Source organism: Oncorhynchus mykiss, chromosome 14 (assembly GCF_057628025.1).
Source record: "Oncorhynchus mykiss isolate SJ-2025 chromosome 14, ASM5762802v1, whole genome shotgun sequence".
In the NCBI taxonomy this organism is placed as follows: Eukaryota; Metazoa; Chordata; class Actinopteri; order Salmoniformes; family Salmonidae; genus Oncorhynchus; species Oncorhynchus mykiss.
Window position 1 is genome coordinate 20,427,067 of NC_143035.1, and position 21,001 is coordinate 20,448,067.

Sequence of the window (21,001 nt, forward strand, 5' to 3'; positions counted from 1 at the left end):
TCACAAAAGCCGTAGTATACATAATTCCCAAACTTTCTAAGAATTTATGAAAATGTGAAAATGAACATATCTACATGGTCAATGTCAGAAAATGCCACTTTTAAAAGGGGCATATTCTTCCTGGGGATGTATATGAACAGATTTTAATAAGACTTCATGATGCCAAAATGCTGTCACACACAAGTTATTTTCAAAGAGATGGCTAACAACAACAAGCATGCTGCAATAAAAAACACAGTTCCACTAACCAGATTATTTTAATTTGAAATTGAACTTCTTGTGTAAAGTTATTATTGAAAAGGCAGAAGCTAACAAGTTAGCAACAACATCCTCTTCGATAACACCTGCTGCAAACTAGCCCACAACAAAAGCTAGGTAGCTAGAACGTGGGAATACTACTGCTTGCTATTGAGCTGTTGGTTTTCAAGAAGGCAGTACAACATACATAACAGGCAATATATATAAGTACAATATAACAGGCAGTACATGACCAGTGAGATACAATGAACTCTGTTTACCAAAGAAAATAGCCTTGCTAAAACGCTAACATGCTAAGCTGCATAGCTAGGGAATGCTAAAAACAACAACATAGGGTTAGCAGCTCAACATGAATGAACATTAAATTGAGTTTGTGTACAAAAGTAACATTCTAAACCAACAGAATTCCAACTCAATTCAAGAATAAAAATGGCAAGGATTTTTTGTTAAAAATGTATGTGTGAACAGAAAAAGCTGAAAAATCCATGTCCATGCTATCTGGGATCATTGGGACATCCATACGCCATTGAAATTAAAATGTTAAGTGGAAAAGGGTTCATGTAGGGATAGGTAAGGTTAGGGTAGGGATATCGCAAGGATTCGGAATAGCACTGAACTGTTAACAAGGCCACACTTCATATTAACTCCTCCTACACATTTTTATTCTTCTTGTCAAGACCAGTATGTGGGGAATCTAGTTTCAGACCAGTATGTAGGGGATCTAGTTCCAGACCAGTATGTAGGGGATCTAGTTTCAGGAGTTTCTTTTACTCCTGCTACGTTGGGTTATATTATTTATGCAAGCTCTGCTAAATTCAAAAGACAGATAACGATTTGCATTGAAGTTAGAAATAATACACCAGCATAGTGATAATTAATAATACATTTGGTACTACAGTAATTAAATCATTGAGACAGAAAATGACCCCTAAAGTGACCGGAATGACCCAGTCCACTAAAGAGAATTTCTGCTGAATCAAAATAACATTGTCCCCTGTGAAAGTCATCAGTGACTCAGTGTCATACCTCTGGTCTGGTAGAGCAAATAAACGCTTGTTCTTAGTGTACCCTGCTGAAGCCAATTTGATTGGAATAATAAAAATCTTGCCAAGCTGTCTTGTATTTGGAAAATGTTAAACGTTTTGTGTGTGCGTGTATTATATTCCTACTGTGTATGAATACTTCCCAACATTTTCCCTCAAAAGACAGAATTTGTGAGAAGAATAAAGGGAGAGAGAGGCCCTACAGTCAATCTCTTGTAGCACATATTCTGACATCTGAGTTTCTCTTCTTCCACTCCTTTTCAACACATGTACAGAAAGAAGGTTCAGAGATCGACCATCAGAACCTAGCATTCCCATGTGGTAGAGGAGATAGGTGGTTGGCTGTCACACGGGGATGGTAGGGGGCTTGGGGGAAGGGTATAAGTCTTATAGGTCCAGTCCTCAGAGGCAGAGGACATGATTGAGCGCTGCAGTCTTGAGAAAATAAAGGCCCCTCAGACCCTGGGGCCGGCTTCCTCCCTTCTCGCCATGTTTCACGTCCACACAATTAAACAAGTCATCCTGGCCGCTGCAGCCTTCTCCTACACCTTCTCCTTGTGTGTGTGTGTGTGTGAGTGTCATGCAGAGAACCATCCCATTTGTTTATCCATACCAGAGGTAGAGCAGCGTTGGTGGGTCAGTAATCCGACTCTGTTGTCATATCATGTGCAATTTCTGTTAGCTTCCTCTCCAACTCAATGCCTGCTTTTCCTCTCAAGTAGCAGTTCCTAATATAACCCAGCCAGTCCCAACACTACAAGTGTGTGTATTTGGTCATGAGATTAATATGAATTGCATGATAGGGCAGGAGATCAGGATTAGTGTAATGGCATAACATGAACAATGTCAACATGAACCATTGGGATTTGGAAAGGGCTCCCTATCTTATGTGTGACCATGTGTGTTTAAATTCAACAGGAGATCACTGGCTGTGGCTAATCTTGTCCATTATTAGCTGCGTTTTTTTATCTTTATGACCGAGCTAACAAGCCTCTGATACCATTAATAGCAACGAAAGTTCACATGTGAGGTTAAGCATGAAGACAAATGGGACAAGGATCACAGGGCATAACTCTTGCTCTGTTAAATGTAGTTATGGTGGCGAGGAGAGGCACTTAAGAGGGGGAAATGACACACACCGAACACACTCACATTCCACAGACACTGTGTTCACGGAGAGTGAAAAAGAAAGGAAGGTGATGTCAAGCAACATTTATTTTTATTGTTATGGTTTAAACTTGACTAAGTTCCTCCAGGTTATGGGCAGAGAATGAGAAAATAAGTCAGGGACTGCAAACAAGCTCCCTGCTGTAGTCGACCAGGTACATAGGAGCTGCAGAATGTCAACTTCACCAACCATTTGCAAAGCTAATATACCAGTTCCCAAGTATACATGAACGGTGTGACTGACTTGACTGCCAGTTCTGTGTAAAACCCACAACCGTAAAGCAAATGAAAGGTGACCTGCCATGACCAGTTAAGGCTATCTTATTGGATATTGAGAGCTGTCCAACGGCTTGTGAACAGTGAAAGTTCAGGGGTTAACAGCGTGTAATGAGCTCGTGTTGGAGTGAGGGGTGATGGGCATTGGGAGGTAAATGATTCTACAGAGCAGCCACACACTGAGGTGGTCTAGAGTGTGTGTGTCTCATATCAGTGAGTTACCTCCAAACACTGTAGCCACAACAGATAGAGACCACTTAGGGACATTTCAGAGTCTCTTCACAGACACTGAAGAGACTCCCCCAATGTTAGACAATTCCATCTTTCTAATAGGACAGGGGTCACCTGCCAGTGACCTGTTATCAATGGCCTGGCTCGCCCTCCAGAAGTTGTTAATCTGTCACGATACGTTTACATCTGCTTAAATGGTTGTGTGGAGGTTAGCTTCATGGGATCTCTAATGGATGATTTGGGTCTGTTGCGTTTTGGCGTCACGTCAAATCCATATGGGGGATATCAATCGCCGAAAGCCGGTTGTTTGGCCTGGTCTGGATCGGTTCCTCTCACAGGTAGCACATTCTCCTCTTCCACCAAACTCCTGGGAATAGAAGAGAGGAATGGGAAGAGGAAAAGGAAGACAACTGTAAGATGGTCTGCTGAATACATACATAGTTCTACACTTCAGACCTGACATGGCTAGCCTCCATAGAAACATGGTTAGCCTCTATAGAAACATGGCTAGTCTCCATAGAAACATGTCTAGCCTCCATAGAAACTAGTGGCGGTCAGTGCTGTTTATGATGAGAGAAGATTATTATTTATTTGTTTCATGAGCATGGCCTTATTTCTATTACAGCATATTATATGGCTGCCATTCATATTCCCTTCACCCAGTTCAAAGTAACATCGATAGGTTTAGGTTACTACATGATACTCAAATTTTCCCTACATCCATCATGGGGTTGCTACAACCTAGCCTATGAATGAAAGTTGACAACATAGGTGCATATCAATCAATCAATCCAATTTAATTATAAAGCCCTTATTACATCAGCTGATGTAACAAAGTGCTATACAGAAACCCAGCCTAAAACACCAAACAGCAAGCAATGCAGGTGTAGAAGCAGGGTGGCTAGGAAAAATTCCCTAGAAAGGCCAAAACCTAGGAAGAAACCTAGAGAGGAACCAGGCTATGAGGGGTTGCCAGTCCTCTTCTGGCTGTGCCAGGTGGAGATTATAACAGAATATGGCCAAGATGTTAAAATGTTCATAGATGACCAGCAGGGTCAAATAATAATAATCACAGTGGTTGTCGAGGGTGCAACAGGTCAGCACCTCAGGAGTAAATGTCAGTTGGCTTTTCATAGCCAATCATTCAGAGTATCTCTACCACTCCTGCTGTCTCTAGAGAGTTGAAAACAGCAGGCCCGGGACAAGCAGCACATCCGGTGAACAGGTCAGGGTTCCATAGCCGCAGGCAGAACAGTTGAAACTGGAGCAGCAGTACGGCCAGGTGGACTGGGAACAGAAAGGAGTCATTATGCCAGGTAGTCCTGAGGCATGGTCCTAGGGCTCAGGTCCTCTGAGAGAGAGAAAGAAAGAAAGACAGAAAGAGAGAGAGAGAAAAAGAGAGAGCATACTTATCTGGTGTCCTGTGTGAATATAAGACAGGAGAAATACTCCAGATATAGCAGACTGACTCTAGCCCCCCGACACAAACTACAGCAGCATAAATACTGGAGGGTGAGACAGAAGGGGTCGGGAGACATTGTGGCCCCGTCCGACGATACCCCCGGACAGGGCCAAACAGGCAGGATGTAACCACACCCACTTTGCCAAGCACAGCCCCCACACCACTAGAGGGATATCTTCAACCACCAACTTACCATCCTGAGACAAGGCCGAGTATAGCCCACAAAGATCTCCACCACGGAACAACCCAAGGAGGGGGGGCCAACCCGGACAGGAAGATCCCGTCAGTGACTCAACCCACTCAAGTGACGCACCCCTCCCAGGGACAGCACGGAAGAGCACCAGTAAGCCAGTGACTCAGCCCCTGTAATAGGGTTAGAGGCAGAGAATCCCAGTGGAGAAAGGGGAACCGGCCAGGCAGAGACAGCAAGGGTGGTTCGTTGCTCCAGTGCCTTTTCGTTCACCTTCACACTCCTGGGCCAGACTACACTCAATCATAGGACCTACTGAAGAGATGAGTCTTCAATAAAGACTTAAAGATTGAGACAGAGTCTTTGTCTCTCACATGGATAGACAGACCATTCCATAAAAATGGATCTCTATAGGGGAAAGCCCTGCCTCCAGCTGTTTTCTTAGAAATTCTAAGGACAGTAAGGAGGCCTGCGTCTTGTGACCATAGCGTATCTATAGGTATGTACGGCAAGACCAAATCGGTAAGATACGTAGGAGCAAGCCCATGTAATGCTTTGTAGGTTAGCAGTAAAACCTTGAAATCAGCCCTAGCCTTAACAAGAAGCCAGTGTAGAGAGGCTAGCACTGGAGTAATATGATCACACTTTTGGGTTCTAGTCACGATTCTAGCATCCGTGTTTATCCGAAGTTTATTTAGTGTTTTATCCAGGTAGCCGGAAAGTAGAGCATTGCAGTAGTCTAACCTAGAAGTGAAAAAAGCATGGATAAATTTTTCTGCATCATTGTTGGACAGAAAGTTGGAACAAAGCTGTCCTTTAAACAGTCTTGATATGTTCATCAAAAGAGAGATCAGGGTCCAGAGTAACGCAGAGGTCCTTCACAGTTTTATTTGAGACGACTGTACAACCATCAAGATTAATTGTCTGATCCAACAGAATATATCTCTGTTTCTTGGGACATAGAACAAGCATCTCTGTTTTGTCCGAGTTTAAAAGTAGAACCTTTGCAGCCATCCACTTCCTTATGTCTGAAACACAGGCTTCCAGTTAGGGCAATTTTGGGGCTTCACCATGTTTCATCGAAATGTACAACTGTGTGTCATCCGCATAGCAGTGAAAGTTATCATAATGTTTCCGGATGACATCACCAAGAGGTAAAATACAGTGGGGCAAAAAAGTATTTAGTCAGCCACCAATTGTGCAAGTTCTCCCACTCAAAAAGATGAGAGAGGCCTGTACTTTTCATCATAAGTACACTTCAACTATGACAGACAAAATTAGAAAAAAATACAGAAAATCACATTGTAGGATTTTTAATGAATTTATTTGCAAATTATGGTGGAAAATAAGTATTTGGTCACCTACAAACAAGCAAGATTTCTGGCTCTCACAGACCTGTAACTTCTTCTTTAAGAGGCTCCTCTGTCCTCCACTCGTTACCTGTATTAATGGCACCTGTTTGAACTTGCTATCAGTATAAAAGACACCTGTCCACAACCTCAAACAGTCACACTCCAAACTCCACTATGGCCAAGACCAAAGAGCTGTCAAAGGACACCAGAAACAAAATTGTAGACCTGCACCAGGCTGGGAAGACTGAATCTGCAATAGGTAAGCAGCTTGGTTTGAAGAAATCAACTGTGGGAGCAATTATTAGGAAATGGAAGGCATACAAGACCACTGATAATCTCCCTCGATCTGGGGCTCCACGCAAGATCTCACCCCGTGGGGTCAAATTGATCACAAGAACAGTGAGCAAAAATCCCAGAATCACACGGGGAGACCTAGTGAATGACCTGCAGAGAGCTGGGACCAAAGTAACAAAGCCTACCATTAGTAACACACTACGCCGCCAGGGACTCAAATCCTGCAGTGCCAGACATGTCTCCCTGCTTAAGCTAGTACATGTCCAGGCCCGTCTGAAGTTTGCTAGAGAGCATTTGGATGATGCAGAAGAAGATTGGGAGAATGTCATATGGTCAGTTGAAACCAAAATATAACTTTTTGGTAAAAACTCAACTCGTCGTGTTTGGAGGACAAAGAATGCTGAGTTGCATCCAAAGAACACCATACATACCGTGACGCATGGGGGTGGAAACATCATGCTTTGGGGCTGTTTTTCTGCCAAGGGACCAGGACGACTGATCCGTGTAAAGGAAAGAATGAACAGGGCCATGCATCGTGAGATTTTGAGTGAAAACCTCCTTCCATCAGCAAGGGCATTGAAGATTAAACGTGGCTGGGTATTTCAGCATGACAATGATCCCAAACACACCGCCCGGGCAACGAAGGAGTGGCTTCGTAAGAAGCATTTCAAGGTCCTGGAGTGGCCTAGCCAGTCTCCAGATCTCAACACCATAGGAAATCTTCGGAGGGAGTTGAAAGTCTGTGTTGCCCAGCAACAGCCCCAAAACATCACTGCTCTAGAGGAGATCTGCATGGAGGAATGGGCCAAAATACCAGCAACAGTGTGTGAAAACCTTGTGAAGACTTACAGAAAACGTTTGACCTCTGTCATTGCCAACAAAGGGTATATAACAAAGTATTGAGATAAACTTTTGTTATTGACCAAATACTTATTTTCCACCATCATTTGCAAATAAATTCATAAAAAAATCCTACAATGTGATTTTCTGGATTTTTTTCTTCTAATTTTGTCTGTCATTGTTGAAGTGTACCTATGATGAAAATTACAGGCCTCTCTCATCTTTTTAAGTGGGAGAACTTGCACAATTGGTGGCTGACTAAATACTTTTTTGCCCCACTGTATATAGTGAAAACAATAGTGGTCCTGAAACGGAGCCTTGTGGAATCCCGAAGTTTACAGTTGATTTGTCAGAGGACAAACCATCCACAGAGACAAACTGATATCTTTCCGACAGATAAGATCTAAACCAGGCCAGAACTTGTCCGTGTAGACCAATTTGGGTTTCCAATCTCTCCAAAAGAATGTGGTGATCGATGGTATCAAAAGCAGCACTAAGGTCTATTAGCATGAGGACAGAGCTGGAAAGTCATAGCCAGCTAGCTAACATAGCATCCATCTGTTTGAGCAGGTTGTTTCAGTAGGCTAAACTAGCCAGCTGCATTTGCAAGCTAAGTAAGTGAAACGGAGAAAAAAAATACGAAATCTCTCTCATATTTTTGAAGAAATGAATTTGTTGAAAACTTTTCAACTGTCTTTCTCTTTGAGTCAATTACTCAATTTTGCACGCCCAATTTTTCAGTTTTTGATTTGTTAAAAAAGTTTGAAATATCCAATAAATGTCGTTCCACTTCAAGATTGTGTCCCACTTGTTGTTGATTCTTCACAAAAAAATACAGTTTTATATCTTTATGTTTGAAGCCTGAAATGTGGCAAAAGGTTGCAAAGTTCAAGGGGGCCGAATACTTTCGCAAGGCACTGTATAGACAGACGTGATATCAGTTTATCTGAGGTGGGGCATATTTTTATGCATCCGTCAAACATGGAAGGTTTAGCATTCCCAAATGTTGGGAGGTGTTTTCTAACGTAGTCTCTAATTTGTAGGTATCTGAAAAAAATACTTCTGGGAAGATTATAAGTTTCCCTCAGCAACTCAAAGGAAGCAAAGGTCCCTTCTATGTATAAATCCCCTATGGTACTCATCCCCAACTCTCCCCATCGCTCAAAGGTGTTATCAAGGTTAGAGGGGGCAAAGGAGGGATTCCTGGCGACAGGGAGCATGAATGACATTGGTCTAAGCTCAAAGTGGATTTTAATTTGCTTCCAGATTCGGACTGTGCTATGTATAATAGGATTGTTACAATCTCCAGATTGACAGGTGACAAAATCACAGCGCCAATAGAGAAGGGGTGACACTCCTCACGCTCCATACTAAGCCAGCTGGATGACGGAAGTGCGTCATCCAGCAGAAACGTAACAACGCGGAGGTTAGCGGCCCAGTAATAAAATATACAATTTGGGAGTTGACAATCCTCCTTCCATCTTGGATTTACAGAGGTGTTTTTTTTTACCTATCCTGTGTGTTTTATAATCCCAGATGAAAGGATTGATAATTGAGTCCAGTTGTTTATGAAAGGATTTAGGTATGAATACAGGGATGTTCTGATATATGTAGAGCAGTTGTGGGAGGAAGACCATTTTAATGGCATTAATTCTTCCGAGCAGAGAAATTGGGAGAGTTCTCTAAAATAGTATGTTTGCCTTGAGTTTTTGTATCAGAGGGGAAATTATCTTTAAATAGTAAGGAGTATTGTTTGGTAACTACAATTCCTAGGTAGGTACATTTTTCTGAAGATAACTTAAATGGGAGATGTTCTAGCCAGGAGGTGTTTTGCGACCGTATGGGCATTAATTCACTCGTTACAATTTATTCTGTATCCCGAGAATGTACCAAACAAATTGATCACATCAAGAATAGCTGGGATACTAGCCTGGGGTTCTGTTACATAGAGGAGGATGTCATCTGCGTATAGGGAAATCTTATTTAGAGTATCTTTAGTATAGCCGTGTATTGCTGCATGAGATCTAATCGTCTGAGCGAGCGGTTCGATAATTAGGGCGAAGAGCATAGGCGACAGCGCACAACCCTGTCTTGTCCCCGTGTAAAGGTTAAAATCGGGGCGACAATGATTGGTTAGTGAGTATTCTGGCACAGGGGTTCCTATATAAAAGCTGGATCCAATTTATGAACCCATCTCCAATATTACATTTCTGTAGGACCTTGAATAGATAGGGCCACTCAACTTGGTCAAAGGCCTTTTCGGCATCAAGAGATATGACGGCAAGGTCCACGTTGGGTAACCTCTGAGAATACATAATATTGAAGAGGAGCCTGAGATTGAAGAATGAGTTTCTGTTAGGGATAAAGCCGGTCTGATCCGAAAGGACCAATTTTCCAATTAAAGTGCTAAGCCTGTTAGCCAGAGTTTTTGCTAAAATAATTTGGTCTGTATTAAGGAGAGATATTGGTCGGTATGACCCTACCTCTTCTGGATCTTTACCCTTCTTATGTATAACTGTAATGAATGCTTCGTCCAAAGTAGAAGGGAGAGCTCCATCCTCATTGGCCTGAACCAACATTTTGTGCAGGTAGGGAGAGAGCATGTTGCTGAATGTTTTATAGAATTCACCAGGGTATCCATCTGGGCCCGGGGTCTTGCCACTCTTTAGAGATTTAATTGTTTCTCGAATTTCATCAAGAGATATTTCCTTATTCAGGAAGTTAGAATCTTCCTGGTTCAGGGCAGGAAGATTACAGTCCTCCAAAAATGTTTGCATAATTAAGGGGTTATGATCCGCTTTAGATGTATATAGAGTCTCATAAAACTGCCGGAATCTGTCATTGATGTCTTTGGGGGAAGAGAGTAATTCCCCAGATGCAGATTTAACTTTGTGAATCATTCGGTCACTCACATTTTTTCGAAGTTGTCTGGCGAGTAATTTGTGTGGTTTGTCACCAAACTCAAAATATTTTTGCTTGGCATAGAGAAAAGATTTTGCAATTTTAGCTGAGAGAATCTGATTATATTCCAATTTTAAAGCGGTATTTTTTTTTTATGTTTCTCCATAGATGGATGGCTAGCATCCTCCCTATCCAGTAAGTGAATTTGTCCCTCCAGTTCTTCCAGTTTTCCTCTGTTTTGCCTACTCCTGGCCTGAAAGGAGATGATACAGCCTCTCAGATAAGCCTTCAGTGTTTCCCACAATAATGCTGGGGAAGTCTCTGTGTTGTCGTTGGTATCAAAGAAAAATTTAATTTGGTCTTTAAGATATTCACAGAATGTTGGTTCTGTGAGGAGCTGAGAATTCAATCTCCAGACCCTCTCGTTTGGTACAATGTCACCCAATCTCAGGGAGAAGGTGAGTGGACTGTGGTTCGAGATTATAATATCATGATACCTCACATTACAGGTATAGGGGAGTAGTCTAGTATCCAACAAAAAGTAGTCAATTCGAGTGTAAACATTGTGAACATGAGAGTAAAAGGAGTATTCCCTACCCGTAGGGTTAGCGATCTTCCATATATCAAATAAGTTAGAATTTTTTATGTAGGTATTCAAGAATTCGGTTGAATAGGAGGTAGGGGTTCGCCGGGTAGAGGATCTATCCAAATATTGGTCTAGCACACAGTTAAGGTCCCCTCCAATGACCAGGTTAGTATGGGAGATATCTGGAATCAGGGCAAGGACTCTTTTGAAAAAAGAGGGGTTATCAATGTTTGGCCCATAGATATTTAGTAGAGTTACTGAGGTAGAGTGGATTTCTCCTATTACGATCACATACCGACCCTCTTTATCCGCAATAGTGGTTTTATGTAGAAAGGGAATTCCTTTCCGTTCCAGAATCGCTGTGCCTCTCGTTTTGGCAGAGAAGTTAGAGTGATACACTTGCCCCACCCACCTACACCTAAGTCTGCTATGAGAGTTATTCTTCAGATGGGTTTCTTGCAAAAATATAATATCAGATGGGGAGTGCTTTCAAGTGGGCTAGGACCTTGCCTCTCTTAATTGGTTCATTTAAACCCTTGACATTCCAGGAAGTGAATGTAAGCCCGCCCTCCTCTCGTTTGTAGCCATCAATTACCCCAACACTTCTCCTCCCCCCCCCCCCATCAACCCACATTTAACAGGCATGCACAAACAGGAGAGAAAAAAAAGGAAAAATAAAAATAATAAGCACATTGTCTGGCCGATGCCAAAGAAGCACAGCGCGACCTCGAACAAGAGGTAAAACAAAAATAAAATCCCAACTATACGTTCACCTCTCACTATCCTAGAACTTCTACTAACATATGAACTGAGGAGGCTCCCACGAATAAAGTGTTCAGTTAGCATCTAATAAACCTAAACAGAATAAGTTGCAACTTAAACATATTGCGCTTTTAAGCGTCATCCTGGGTCAATCCCAGAGATAAGCAAGATATAGCCTCAAGATTATATTGCTAAGCACTGCCGGTCAAAAAATAAACCATCCGCAACCGACATAGTCAGCCGTACCTTTACATACTGTGGGTCAGGAGATCGGAACAAGGATTGCTAAATTAAACGTTCCCCCCAATAAAAAAATTAATAATAATAATAAATTAATAATAATAAATTCATAATAATAATAAATTCATAATAATAATAAATTCATAATAATAATAAATTAATATATATATATATATATATATATATATATATATATATATATATATATATATATATATATATATATATATATATATATATACACACATATACATACACATATACATATATATACACATATACATAAAAAAAATAATATATACAAATATGTATATACATCCATATGCACATATACACATACAAACATTCATACCCCAGAATAACAATCTACACTGATTTAAAATATACACATACATAATACTAAAATGCTAAGAGAAAATAGTAATAAAGTACAAATAGTAATTATATGTAAAAGCACACCTACACAGACATAAGCACTACAGAGGGCTGGTGGGAATCTAGTCGGGAGAGCGGCCCACGGCTAGACAAAGGCAGAACGGCCCAAAACATCAACTTGCTAACCAGGTGTCTGCGTCTGCCCAACCATCACCCCCAGTCCCCTGCAAGCAATAAATAAATGGTATGGTAGTAAGAATAATGTACGGATTGTAAAATAAATAACGAAACAAAACAAAAATGGGGGAATATAAGTATATCCGTCCGAAGGTGTCAGTGATCAAACCTGGAAGTAAAAATATGCATCGCTCTGAGCACAGCCGATCCCATTGCATCCTTCAATAGCTTGGCGAAGAAGTCGGTGGGGCGAGAGCCCGCCTCTACCCCCTCTGCCAGACCAACAACGCAAAGGTTATTACGTATGGATCGGCCCTCCAGGTCCACCACTTTCACAGAAAGCCTCTGCACACTATCCTGCAATGACGTGCATAGCTTCTCTAACTCCTCGATCCTACCAGCGTTGAATTCAGAAGCTTTCTCAAGGTCCACAATACTCTGGCCATGCGAAGCGACTGTTCGAATGATGCTCTCGATTTTGGTGTCCAGTTCAGCAATAGTGGCCTTAAGATCCTCAGCTATAGCAACACGTAGCTCCCCCAAAGCCCGGGTAAGATCTGTAAGTGTCACATTGTTGCATGTGCCTCCTCTGTCTCGTTGTTTAGTGGAGAGTAGGCCTCCCGCTGTGGATTTATTGTCCTTTGGTCGCTTATTACTCAGCATTTTCATATAAAAAGTTACAATCTTGTATTAGAAAGAAACGTTTGTTGTAAAAAGTGCCATAAAGTAGGTTAAATTAGATTATTTCATAAAAAAGTTGCAGGAGCCTCTCACGCACAGCCGTTCACTCCAACATGCTAGCTCCGCCCGCTCGGTGTACATTTAACAGGTGTCATTAGACTCTATACATTTTACAGGTGACACTAGTGTCATTTGATTCTATACATTTTACAGGTGGCACTAGTGTCCTGCAGCACGGAGAGAAGAAAACATCTCAGATTTTCATTTCTTATTCATGGTTTTAATCATGGATGACAAAACAGCCCTGTAAAAAAGTTAGGCAACTTGGCCCCCAGACTGTCTGCCTGCGCCTTGACTACATTTTCGTGTGTGCGTGTGTGTTAATGAAAATGTGTGTGTGTGTGCGTCTTGAGTCTGTGTGTGTGTATGTCTTTGGAACAGTCTGTTGGGGGACCAGTATTTAAAGAAGGCTACATTGGTAAGGCTGACTCTGTTACGGGGCTGCTGAGATTAACAGGCTGGATAATAAAGCCCCAATAGTGTGAGGTCCCCCTGTCCATTCTAATGAGGCATTGTGTAAGGCTGCCTCTTCCTGAGCCACGGGGATGTGTTCAGAGCAGCAGAGGGGTGAGCGAAGGGTTGTCCAAAGGTAGGGGTCAGGAAGGGCAAAGTGCATCCTTCTACATACCAGGATGCCAGATGGTTGAGCGAGCAAGCGAGCAGGCAGGCAGGAAGGCAGGCAGGCAGGCAGGCAGACTGACACAGAGACTGACACAGACAGGGACACAGACAGGGACACAGACAGGGACACAGACAGGGACACAGACAGGGACACAGACAGGGACACACAGAGAGGGACACACAGAGAGGGACACAGAGATGCACACAGAGACGGACACAGAGAGGGACACAGAAACGGACACACAGAGAGGGACACAGAGATGGACACAGAGACGGACACATACAGGGACACAGACAGGGACGGACACAAGACAAAACAGGAGGGCAGTAAGACAGAAACACAAAAACACCGGACAGGAAATTGCATTATGTTTTCTCGGACTGTCGTAGGGCCTGTTTCCTGTGACCCCGGATGACCTTGGATGTCAGGCCTTTGTCCTCAGGAATGTCTTAATATGGATATTATGGATATGGGGATTCCCAGGTGACATTCTGCCACCCATACTACTCACATTTGTCCTCAGGAATGTCTTAATATGGATATTATGGATATGGGGATTCCCAGGTGACATTGTAGCCAATGTAGGGCTACACAAATATTGTGAAGAAAATTTAAAATATTAGGTCAACATCATGTCATCTGAAGATGCTATTGTCATTGTAAAACTACAGAGAATATTATATTAAGGTTAGTCATGGTCTTTCCAAGTGTGCTTTTTCATGTGTTTTGGGTACTTCAGTTTCCTTCCTGAACAAGCCCATTAGTAAATGATGCAGGACCTCTCCATCTTTTTCACTACTACAGAGGCCTTGATGATCACACTGTACGTTATCTGTTGTTGTGCATGGGGCCCTGTCGGTGAAACACATCAGTGAAAGGTCTCTCCTGTAGGCAGCGATCTCGATGTCCGGGTCTATCGTCTGACCCAGCAGCCCCTCGTACTCCCCACACTGCTCCCTCATCTGGACCGGCAGGCCATGCTGCTGCTCCTGCCTCTCCTCAATACGACACTGAGAAGAAACAGACAGATAAAGGGCCATGTTCTAATAACCACACTACCACTTATTATAAAGCCATGTACACTATCTATGTATTTTACACATTCTAAGTGGTATGATAGTGTGGTTATTGGAATACAGCCATTGGGTATATGGGATGGGTGGATGGAGGTAGAAGTTTTTGGAATAGAGCCATTGGGTTTAAGGGATGGATGGAGGTAGAAGCTGACCCTAACCACTAGTCTCGAGTCTGATATTTTGAGGATAGGGAAGGGTAAACTGTTCCTAGATCTGTGGTTAGGATTGAGGGTAGTGTAAACTGTTCTTAGATCTGTGGTTAGGATTGAGGGTAGTGTAAACTGTTCCTAGATCTCTCTTACCTCCAGGTCAGCGATCTCCTCCACATTTGCTTCTCTCTTCACCTCAATCTCACCTCTCCAGCTCTGTAACCTCCTTCTCAAGCTCTACAATCTACACACACAGGTACAAACACACAGACACACAAAACCAGAGATTCAGGTTCATGGTTGGAGGTAACATCGTAACAACGTGCATCGGTATAAATGTAATTGATCCACATTCCACACTCATCGAGATGTGACTTGGCACAATCATTGTAGTTCATCTCTAGAGAAAATGGATCTGCCTATTTCATTCTAAACTGCACATTAAAAGCTCAAACGGAATACTCTCTTCCAAACAAGCCACGCCGCACACACACACATGCACGCACGCACAATCCCAGCACACACCCGCCGCCCGGCTGTGAGTAATTACAGCAATCAGAGAAGTTCAACAATTAGCTGTCAGAGACGGATGATGAGGGTCCAGGCCGTCTGCTTCTCTTTCAGGTAGATCACAGGAGCTCCAGGCTGCGTCCAGAATGGCACCCTATTTCCTATTATAGTGCACTACATCTGGGCTCTGGTCAATAGTAGTGCACTATATAGGGAATCGGGTGCCATTTGCCAGGAGGACCCAGTCAGTCCCAGAACTAACATAGGGCTGATGAGATCCCAACCTGGCCATCTCTCTTTTCTCTCCCTCTGCTCGCTCTCTCTTTCTGGCATGATAAGTGAGCCCTGGCCGAATGCCCTGCATGTGCGGGCAGGGGTGTGTCTGTCATCCATATCAATGCCTGTTCTACACTATTATACACATCTCTGGGCTGAGCCTGACGGACTTCACTGCAAGCTGGTTTGTTTGGCCAAGTTGTGTCTGGGTGAGAAACCAGACCTGGGACATCCATCACAGCCGGTGAGAGAGAGATGAAGGGAGGGAGTAAAAGAGGGATGGAGGGACCTGTCCATCAAACTAGGCCCAGGCTGGGCCAAGCGTGGGCTCGCGTGCTGTACATTAGGGAAGAGGAGACGGTGTTATGAGAGTGCGACTGCGGTTACCGAGGGGGACTGTTTATTTAAAGAGCTGGGGCTAGGGCCACAACCACAGTAATGGGAACCAAACCGCCATGTTTGTCATCCCTGGCATCCAATTGGCTCATTCATCCCCCCTCCTCTCCCCTGTAACTATTCCCCAGGTCGTTGCTGTAAATGTCACGTTCTGACCTTGATTTCCGTTGTTTTGTATTTATTTAGTATGGTCAGGGCGTGAGTTGGGTGGGCAGTCTATGTTTGTTTTTCTGTTTTGGGGCTTTTCTATGTTTCGGCCTAGTATGGTTCTCAATCAGAGGCAGGTGTCATTGGTTGTCTCTGATAGAGAATCATACTTAGGTAGCCTGGGTTTCACTGTGTGTTTGTGGGTGATTGTTCCTGTCTCTGTGTTTGTTGTCACAGGATAGGCTGTATAGGTTTTTCACGTTCCGTTTGTTGTTTTGTAGATTTAAGTTATTTCATGTATCGTTCATTTTCCATTAAAGAACATGAGTAACCACCACGCTGCTTTTTGGTCCGCTTCTCCTTCTACAGACGAACGTCGTTACAGAACTGCCTTTTCCTCCCTAAACTTTACTGTCTGTGGGAAGAAGCCATTCACTTTCTACCATTTCTCTTGATTTAGTGGCTGATGTTTGATTCTGAACTCATTGTGGGCTTTTCTGATTAGACGTCTAAGAAGTATGAATTTACTGGAGAAAAAGAAGCTTGAGAGACAGAGAGACAGCGAGACAAACACACAGAGATAGAGATAGATTGCAGGGATAGTGATTGCAGGGTGAACAATCAGGGAGAAAGAAAGGAGTAAAATCTGCAGGTTATGATTGTCTAAAAAGTAGGTAAATGCCAGAGAGAGAGAAGGAGGTTACTCACCAGTTTCTTCAGTTCGTTGACGTCTGTTATTTGGGCTACGGCTGTGACCCCCGCAGCTCTGGCCACCGCCAGCGCCTTTCCAGCTCCAACGTTGACAACAACAACAACCACACCAGTTTCCTTGAACTCACACTGGAAACATATCAACATAGTCACTACCATTCATTTACTGCATGACACTCCATGAGTGTGTCTGATGAATGACTTTCCTAGGCGGGTCACATTATTTTAGGCTGTACATATTCATAAGCAGTACAACAACCACAAGTTGAAATGTCCATTGTCTTCCAGATGTTGTTTAGAAAAGCAGTATGTGTGGGTTATTACAGTGCAAAGAAGTCCTTATGTAAATACCCTTCCAATAATCAGTGTCCTGTACTTTGTACCACCCAGACAGGGAGAATAATCAGTGTCCTGTACTTTGTACCACCCAGACAATGAGAATAATCAGTGTCCTGTACTTTGTACCACCCAGACAGGGAGAATAATCAGTGTCCTGTACTTTGTACCACCCAGACAGGGAGAATAATCAGTGTCCTGTACTTTGTACCACCCAGACAGGGAGAATAATCAGTGTCCTGTACTTTGTTCCACCCAGACAGGGAGAATAATCAGTGTCCTGTACTTTGTACCACCCAGACAAGGATAATAATCAGTGTCCTGTACTTTGTACCACCCAGACAGGGAGAATAATCAGTGTCCTGTACTTTGTTCCACCCAGACAGGGAGAATAATCAGTGTCCTGCACTTTGTACCACCCAGACAGGGAGAATAATCAGTGTCCTGTACTTTGTACCACCCAGACAGGGAGAATAATCAGTGTCCTGTACTTTGTACCACCCAGACAGGGAGAATAATCAGTGTCCTGTACTTTGTTCCACCCAGACAGGGAGAATAATCAGTGTCCTGTACTTTGTACCACCCAGACAGGGAGAATAATCAGTGTCCTGTACTTTGTTCCACCCAGACAGGGAGAATAATCAGTGTCCTGTACTTTGTACCACCCAGACAGGGAGAATAATCAGTGTCCTGTACTTTGTACCACCCAGACAGGGAGAATAATCAGTGTCCTGTACTTTGTACCACCCAGACAGGGAGAATAATCAGTGTCCTGTACTTTGTACCACCCAGACAGGGAGAATAATCAGTGTCCTGTACTTTGTACCACCCAGACAAGGAGAATAATCAGTGTCCTGTACTTTGTACCACCCAGACAGGGAGAATAATCAGTGTCCTGTACTTTGTACCACCCAGACAGGGAGAATAATCAGTGTCCTGTACTTTGTACCACCCAGACAGGGAGAATAATAATGCACCATTAAGGGAATGGGGTGCCATTTGGAACGCAGTCCTGATGAAGGGGAACAAATGAGACCGTAAATGAATGGCAACGAGGGCAACGTGTACCAGAGTCAGCCAGAAAATCACACTTCAATCCCAATGGCAATCATTTGGGGCTGGAGACAATGCACCTTGTGAGACAATAATGGAGGCCAGCAAGCTGTCCAGCTGGCAACGAATGAGGGAAGGATGAGATAGGAGAGTGTAATTATTACCATAAAAGCTGCTGTCAATTTGGGCCAAAGCCTCCACACAGACACAATCACACCACCTAGGAAGCACCCCAGCGGTTTGATTACGGGCGTGATCTCACCAGGAGGGCCAAAATCCCCGACCAGGGACCCCGAGGAGGGTCAGACACACCGGAGAGCCAGGTTGACCCCAGCAGAGCACCTCTAGCTTGTAACACACTCACTCATTTTAACACACACACAGACACACCGACACACACACACAGTGGGACAAAGTGGGTCTGTTCTGGTGCAGCAGCTCTGATTCTCAGGTTCGTCTCCAGTGTTAGGTCAGGAGGAACATCTGAAGGCTCAGAGTTACCCCTGGACTGGCCAGGCGGTTACGTTGAAGGGTGTTTGTGTGGGTGTTCTGTGTGCAGGTATGTTCACATAATGTACACCGCACGTGCACGCATGCTAAGCGCGTGTGTTCTCCAGAATCCCTACCTGGAGGGTCTCAGCCAGCCGGCTGTAGTACTCCTTGATATCCAGGATGTCAGGGTTGTAAAACTCCAGGACTTCTCTCCCTGCTGCAGCTGGACCCTCTACAGGGACCACCATGTTCTGAACCGTCTGCAGACACACACACACAACATTAAGACACAGACATTAGGCTGTGAGGTGTGTGTTGTATGCTCAGCAGGATAGACTCTCAACCCTTTGCAGACAGACACACCATTAAGACCCCGTCATGTACATCTTCAGGTAGCAATACAACTCCACGACCAACCTCCAGGCATCCATCACAGCAGAATGAAACACCCGAGCAGCCTGAACCTTGAGTAATGATGAGGCAGTCCATTCATCAGGGGAATATGTCTGATAATAATAGCAGTTAATAAAACAAAGGGGCACTGTGAGTCATCCGGTGCAGGGAGTTAGCGAGCGTGTACCTGAGGGAGTGTGTTAGCCAGCAGCCGAGTGGCCGGTCTCCACAGAGGAAAAACAGTGATGGAGAGATGGAACTCTCCTTTTCCCTTTCTCACTGCCCTCTCTCAGCTCTCTCTTTGCTCCTTTTCAGTCTCCCTCGACCTCTCTCTCGCCTCTCTTGCTCGCCGTCCCGCCTTTCTTGCCCGCTCTCCCGCCTCTCTCGCATCGCCTCTCTCGCTCGCTCTCCCTCCCTCCCCTATCTCGCTCTCCCGCCCCCTCGCTTTCCTTCCGTCTCCCTCCCTCCCCCTCGCTCGCTCTCTTTCCCTATCCCTCGCTCGCTCTCCCTCCCTCCCTCTCCCTCCCTACCCCTCGCTCGCTCTCCTTCCCTATCCTTCGCTCGCTCTCCCTCCCTCTCGCTCCCCCTCTCTCGCTCTCCCTCCAGCCGCGGCTCGATCTCCTTCCCCCTCTCCCCCTCGCCCTCGCCATCCCGCTCGCTCTCCCTCCCTCCCCCACGCTCTCCCTCCTTCCCTATCCTTCGCTCGCTCGCTTTCCCTCCCTCTCCCTCCCCCTCCCTCGCTCCCCCTCTCTCGCTGTCCCTCCAGCCACGGCTCGATCTCCTTCCCCCTCTCCCCCTCGCCATTGCTCGCTCCATTCCCCTTGCTCGCTCTCCCACCCACCCTCCCGCTCGCTCTCCCTCCCTCCCCCACACTCTCCCTCCCTCCCCCTCCACAGCTCTCCCTCTCCAGCTCTCCCTCCCTCTGCTTCGCTCTCCCTCCCTCACCCTCCCTCTGCTTCGCTCTCCCTCCCTCACCCTCCCTCTGCCTCGCTCTCCCTCCCTCTGCCTTGCTCTCCATCCTTCCGTCTCGCTCTCCCTCCTTTCGCTCACCCTCCCGCTCGCTCTCCCTACTGCTCGCTCTCCCTCCCTCTGCCTCGCTCTCCCTCCTTTCGTTCACCCTCCCGCTCGCTCTCCCTCCCCCACGCTCACTCTACCCAGCTCTCCCTCCGTCCTCCTCGCTCCGCCTCGCTTTCCGTCCCTCCGCCTCGCTCTCCCTCCCTCTGCCTCCTGCTCGCTCGCCCTCCCTCTCTCCCTCATGCTCGCTCTCCCTCCCTCCCTCCCCAGCTCTCCCTCCCTCCCGCTACCCAGCTCTCTCTCCTTCTGCCTCGCTCTCCCTCCCTCCCTCCGCCTCGCTCGTCCTCCCTCCGCCTTGCTCTCCCTCCTTTTATTCACCCTCGCGCTCGCTCTCCCTCCCCCACTCTCCCCAGCTCTCTCTCCCTCCTCCTCGCTCTCCCTCGCTCTCCATCCCTCTGCCTCCTGCTCGCTCTCCTTCCCTCCGCCTCTCTCGCTCGCTCTCCCTCCCTCCGCCTATCTCGCTCTCCCTCCCTCCGCCTCTCTCGCACGCTCGCTCTCCCTCCGTCCTCTCGCTCCCTCCCTCCCTCCCGCTCTCCCTCCCCCCTCCCTCTCGCTCTCCCTACCACTCGCTCGCTCTCCCTCCGCCTCCCCAGCTCCTGCTCCCTCCGCCTCGCTCGTCCTCCCTCTGCCTCGCTCTCCCTCCCTCTGCCTCGCTCTCCCTCCTTTCGCTCACCCTCCCGCTCGCTCACCCTTGCTCTCCCTCCCTCCCGCCTCGCTCTCCCTCCCTCTGCCTCGCTCTCCCTCCCTCCCGCCTCGCTCTCCCTCCTTTCGCTCACCCTCCCGCTCGCTCACCCTCCTGCTCGCTCACCCTTTGCTCACCCCACCTCCGCCTCGCTCTCCCTCCCTCCCTCTGCCTCGCTCTCCCTCCCTC

At 45.5% G+C, this 21,001-nt stretch overlaps 1 long non-coding RNA gene across 1 annotated transcript; it reads right to left on the minus strand.

Moving 5' to 3' along the window:
* Nucleotides 1-14,396: 14,396 nt before the first annotated feature.
* Nucleotides 14,397-17,239, minus strand: LOC118938705 (uncharacterized). The gene is made up of 3 exons (XR_016486323.1): nucleotides 16,780-17,239; nucleotides 14,896-14,986; nucleotides 14,397-14,527 (listed from the first exon to the last, which is right to left on the minus strand). It is a non-coding gene; the product is annotated as an uncharacterized LOC118938705 (long non-coding RNA).
* Between the last annotated feature and the right edge of the window lie 3,762 nt (nucleotides 17,240-21,001).